The 6,073-nt window shown below is 50.4% G+C and overlaps 1 pseudogene; it reads right to left on the bottom strand.

Annotated features, from left to right (window-relative positions):
- Nucleotides 1-3,747: 3,747 nt before the first annotated feature.
- LOC117238830 lies at nt 3,748-4,881 on the bottom strand (annotated as a pseudogene).
- Between the last annotated feature and the right edge of the window lie 1,192 nt (nt 4,882-6,073).

Below are 6,073 nucleotides of genomic sequence, written 5' to 3'. Positions count from 1 at the left end.
TATGCAGGCTTTATTTGCCCATGATAGAGGAGTTGCATAAGGAGAAGGCGAGTGCACGGACGGCTGGTGGGAGCGATGAAGCGGTGCGAGAGGGAGAAGCTAGGTTTTGCGAACGTGGACGAGCGAGAAGGAACGAGAAGGGAGGGTTCGGCCGAGCAGGTCGTTGACGGTTGGAGGATGATGCCGTGTGGTCCCAGAATCGATCCCGGCCCGCCACTACCCCGACGCCGCAACCACCAAGCGTCGGCTAACTAGTTCTCGCAGATGTACGCGAGTACGTATAACGGCGCACACTTGCGCGACACGGGCTTACCTCTCCCCATCCAGCGCCGCCCCAACGACCGCTTCTCATCCACTCTCATCCACTCCGATCTACCGACCTTCCCGTCCTTCTCTCCTCCGCCCTCTCCTACGCCACTCTACGCTCCCGTCTGCGTTTCGGTCTACAGGGTGGCCAAGCCTCGGCCGAAACCTAGGCCACCATGTACCGCATACGATACGAACGTATCATCGTCGTCGTCGGATCACCGAGAAAGCAGGCTGCTCTCGCGCACAGACACGCTACGCCGCACAGCGTTACCCTCTTCTCTCTGCGAACGCTGACACCGCGTCGTACCGCTGTTGCACGCGTGTCTGCCAACTCGTGCGAAAGCCGGGTACCAAGCACAGACGTGGCGCGAATCGTACGCCGTGCTCGAAACGCCGAGCGAAACCAGGTTTCGTCGGAACTCGCCGCCGCTTCCTACTTTGGATGGAAATTTCCGCCGGGTCCACCAGGTTCGAGCGTCGAGCCGAGAAACGAAAACGCGGTACGCTCCATACGAAAGAATCGGATGTACGCGAGAACGTAAACGAAAGGATCTGCTCTCCCGGGAACGAGCACCGCGACTTTCTTCGGAAATTTACAATTTTGATGCGCGGCGTTGCCTAGCGAAGCGATCACGGTGTCGGTGTTCGAGGCGGGCTTTCTCCGTCTTCCGCTCGTATTCCGCGCTGGCGATCGTTCACGGTCCGTCGACCACGTCCGCGAAACTCCCTCGCCACCGCTGTTCGCTTCTCGCGAACGTCCGCGTGCGCGCCCCTTCTTTTCGCAACGTTCCAAACGTCCCGTGCTGTCGCAAAAATTACCTCGTTGCAAAAAGACACCGAGTTTTATCGCGACCAGCGGCAGAACGAAGGAACCGATCCGCCGCGGTGCCTACGTGCTCTGGACGCCGTTAGCGAGCGCTCGCGCGGGCCTGCGTTGTTGTGAATATAATAGGACGAAGAATCTTATTCGATTTAATTTCGCGATGCTAAAGCAAACCGTGTTTCTTCGTCGAAGAAACGCTCGCGGTGCAGAGCAAACAAATTTTCACCAACTTGGATGTTTTCCTTTTTTCTCCCCGAGGGACCATTCGTCGAGAAGACAGCAAGCAACGGCTGTTCATTTTCGCGAATCCAGCGAGGATAATTACGGATAAAATCTTGAGAAACAGTCGCTAAAAAATGACCGGTCCCAAAGGGGGAAGGATAGAACGGGAAAACGGATGTTCGGGCACGCTAGCGGCCACGGTTTCACATAAATCACCGGAGGTGAAAAAGCGGGAGCAATCGGGCCGAATATCGTATTTAGCTCTATCCGGCAAAGATTTATTTACGAAGTCGAGCTAACCACCGACGATACGTTTCCTTAAATCGCAGTGCCGCGTGGATACAAGCTTCCCGTTCCACGATCTTCCACTCCGTGTTCGCGCAGAAAGCGTAGAAAGCGTAGAAAGCGTAGATAGCGAAGTTTGAAAAATTCGCGCATCTTTGGCGAACGGCGAAACGAACGTGCGGTCGCGGAAAAGAAAACTATTAAAGGAACGAACGAGTAGGTGGATGGGCGAGCAGAAGAACGGGTAGAGAGAGAGAGAGAGAACAGAACGAACGAATAAATTAACGTTTCGAAGACAACGGGACGAAGACAATGGAACGAAGAGAGTCATCGGGATGTTTGAAACGCTGCGAGGATCTCTGAACTATTTCGCTTCTAACGAGTGAAAGGAAAGGAGAAGAAGCTTGCGCGCTAACTAGACGAGAGAAACGATTGCAACTTTCACGCTAAATAGGAAACGATTTTGCCTAGAATCGCAAACGAACACCGTTTCGATCCTTTAACGGGGGTTGTATCGATCGCGCGACCTGACACCTGCGACTTCAATGGCGAGAAACGAGAAGAGTTGGAGCAACTGCTCCACGAAATTTTTGTAATTCTCGTTTCCAGCGTCTAAATACGCGCGACGGTGCACAACGAAGCGTGCAGGAAGAAAGCCGACAGACGGAATCGCGTCCCCCTTCCGTTTCGAAATACAGCGGTGGCGGTAGAAACGTAACGGCGAGGTAGAAACTGTCGACGAAAGCGCGAAAGATCGCGTCTGATTTTTTCGACGAGCGACGCCTCTCTCTCTCTCTCTCTTTCTTTCTCTTCGCTTGGATTTTACGATGCGCCCGCGCCCTCTTCTCTCTGTCTGTCGAGAGAAGCGGGGGCAGAGAGACCGCGCTAAGTCACCTGTAATTTCCGGCCGAGAAATAGCGGGTGGCGCCGCCCATCTTCCGCGAACGGCTTCTTAAGTCTTCTTGACCGTGGCGAGATTTTTCGGACCGCTGGTTGCTTATTTACGATGACGATCGAACTCGTTAACGCACCGAGCACACCGTACACGCCACTAGAATTCCAAATGGCCGCTCTCCGCGGAGCAAGTTAAGCTTTATCGAGCCCGATTGAACTTTGTAGTCGCTCGTGCTCGTCTTTCGTAGCCTGTCTCTCGCGGTGGGTAAATACCGCCCTTACGATCTCTTTCCTTCTCCCGTGTACGCGGCTACGCGATAAATTTGATATTTCGTAGTAGAGCAGCGCCGATCGCGAATAGTAGCGAAGCTTTATCGCTTGCGAATGAACATCGTCGAATATTTCGGCGTAATACGGTGGCAAGATTTTCGGCTAATATTCGACGGAAGAAGGAGATGAGACGGATCTAGCACTTGCCAGCTTATTCGACCAATTCGAATCGTATCCGACAAAGGAGATGACCATCGCAATCGACTCCCCGAAAGATACGCAGATGGGAGAAGGCCGAACCCAGTTCTTTACGTTCTTTCGTCTTTAAACGAAAGTTGTCTGAAAGTGATTAGGTTTCTCGTCGTTTAAAGATTCGAGGCCCCTCGCTAGAAAAACGAATTGAACGCGAATGACACCGTTCGAAAGATTCGTCTTTACGAGGCAAGAAACGCCTGGCGTCGGTTTACAAGGATATCGAACTGCGTCAATTATCGTCGGTGTGTCCAGAGGAGCGAAGGTATTTACCGGGCTAGTTGGAGATTCCTCGGTATATGTATTATTGAGCGATCTACGGGTTGATCTGGGACCCAAGGCGATATTGTCGGTATGATTAGGAACGTCAAGGTGCGTTCGTATGTGCCGTCGATGGAGGTGATCGTGGCCGTGATGTAACGTTTCGAGGTTGTCGATAACGTGTTGAGTGTTCCGATTGGGATCTAACGTTTCCGTTGGTTAAGTTTTAGCGAATCAGCGAGTTTTTCGGTGATAAAGTTCATGCTAGAGCCGGTGTCTAGCAGAGCTCTACAACGGAATGGTTGAACTTTATTGTTCAATACGTTGACCTGCGCTGTGACTAACAAATCGTGCTGCAGTGGTTCAGAAGGAAGCGAGGTCAATGAGTCCGTTTTCTGTGGTTCGGACCCTAACAAGGTCGTTTGATGACGTCATTGTTTTCCTTGTCGTCTAGGACTGGACGATATATTTGATCCCGATGCCGTCGTTCGCGATAACCGAGATTCACGTTTCGGTGATGTTCGCGGAGACGATCGGGGAGACGTGGATGCGCGTCTCGAACGATGTGACGATCGCGGGGTCGGTGAACTAGGCGAAGATCGACCGTTGGGTGATCGATCGCTCGATGATCGGCTTACACGTGGTCGTGATTTGCTATGACCATGGTCTTGATGTAGGTATGTATGGTGTCGCTGCCTGCAGATGCGACATGAACCGGCGGAGCAATGAGTAATAGCGTGTCCCTTACCTAAACAATTGGTACATAGAGACGCCCTCTTGGCGATTTCAAGGCGTTTTTTAGGCGACTTCGCTTTGAAGACGTCACAATTCCATAATTCGTGTTGTCCTTGACAATTCGGACACACCAACGTATTATGTGTAGTTGTGAATGCGTAACTTCGCGGTGCGTTCGATCGCTGACGTTTGTGTTGATCGGGCTCTCATTTTATCACGGTTGATGCTGAACTTGTCCTGTCGCCGTTCGTCCGTGTTTTCAGAAAGTCTACCAGATGCGTATATGACGGCATTTTCTCGTCCGGCAATGTGCGCTGCCATTTGCGAATGATGGCTGAGGGTAGCTTCGATGTGAATAATTTTATAAGAGCGACATTTGAGGTAACTGGTTCACCGAGTTTTTCTAACGCTTGGAGGTTTACCTTGACCGTCTCAAGAAAATCATCTATCGCTTCGGGTGTCTCTTTGGTTATTTTCGGATAGTCAAAAATCAAGTCCCAGTGGCGCATGCAGACTTGACTGTGGCAGTCGAATTTTTCCTTCAGAACGTCAATAGCGATCGAATGATTTAACTCGGTGACATCTAACGATTGTATGCTTCGCGCGGCCTTTCCGGTCAAAGAGGATCGTAGGTAGTGGGATTTCTGCACGGGTGTAAGTCGCTCGCTTCGATCGATAGTGGATAAGAAGGAGTCGTAAAATGAATGCCAATTTTCGATGGTACCGTCGAAAGTAGGCAGGTGAATTTCAGGGCAGTTTAATTGATGTCGGCTCGGCGACATTAGATGACTCGCAGCCTTGTGATTTCGACGACGATGCTGGTGTATCATCCATGAGAGTGTGTATTCGTATTACCAGATTGTAATATGTGTCGGTTACTTGGGAAACGCGCGCGTCGTCTATCTCCCCTAAATCTTCTAATTCTCTTGTAACAATCGATACTGTTTCCACGTGTCGTCGAGTAGTGTCGTATAGGCCGTTAAATGGGCCTTATTCGGTTGTCTAGATTTTTCGTATTCATCGAGTCGTTTCGATAGAAAGGTAAATCGACCGATTTGAAAGCCTCGTCTCCGATGCAAGGAGGTAAGTTTCTCTGTGTTTTCCATTGGTATAGCAGATTGTGAAAAGAATGCAGTGAACGAGCTTACCTTGTGGTTGCGAGTTTAAATGTTACTCGTCACCGTGTGTGTCTCGTTTAATGTGTAAGACGTGTTCTTACTGAAGTCGACCCTCTAGTTGTTGGCGTGAGGCTGCGTGGTTGCGTTCTTGCGTTTTCAAGAGGGTTATGCCTCTTCAAAACTGATGGTCCCTGGCGCTACTGACTTCACTGGAGTGGTAACGCTTCTGCTGCCGTTTCTATTGGATTCACGTGGCACTGTATGGTAGTGGATGTCACTGGCGTGCACTTTTCACTTGCCACTGTATCCGGCTCGAAGGACCAAATGTTACGACCGTTCGCGGAGAGACGCGGTCGTTAGGAAAACGCTTCAGCGAGAGGCGTAAATATTCGCTACGATTATGTTAATCAACGCCGCGAAATAGTCGTTCCCCTGTTTCGGTTAAGATAACAGAGGTCGTTTAATGAATGTAACACTGTATTAACAGGTTTACATAGAATAATATATTTTACAATAATATGATGATTATATTACAGAAATTTGACTCGACTTTGCGGACTCTCTAGATAAATTCGTTTGCTCGTCAGATTTGTCGAAGTGTCACGTTTGACTCGGCAGAAGGAACTGATCGCCCTTCGATTATTCCTTTGTCTCATTTGGAAGACGACCCCCACTATGCTCGGGTCACGCCACCGCTCGCGCCTATGATCACGTATACCTCTTCTTGTGTGAAAATCGTAACGGTCAAAAATCGACGTTTCTAGAGCTCGCTGCTTGGCGACAACTATGCTCTCGTCGATACATTGTATATGATCCGGCGGGCAGATAAGATGGTCCGCCTGCGGCGTTGTAGGACCGCGAGCGACGGTTAGAAAATACAGCCTGTGGTGAGACTCGTGGCGTA

Source organism: Bombus vosnesenskii, unplaced genomic scaffold (genome assembly GCF_011952255.1).
Source record: "Bombus vosnesenskii isolate JDL3184/JDL3185 unplaced genomic scaffold, Bvos_JDL3184-5_v1.1 scf7180000013624, whole genome shotgun sequence".
In the NCBI taxonomy this organism is placed as follows: Eukaryota; Metazoa; Arthropoda; class Insecta; order Hymenoptera; family Apidae; genus Bombus; species Bombus vosnesenskii.
The sequence above is the reverse complement of the archived record's forward strand: the minus strand, read 5'-3'. Positions and strand labels throughout refer to the sequence as shown.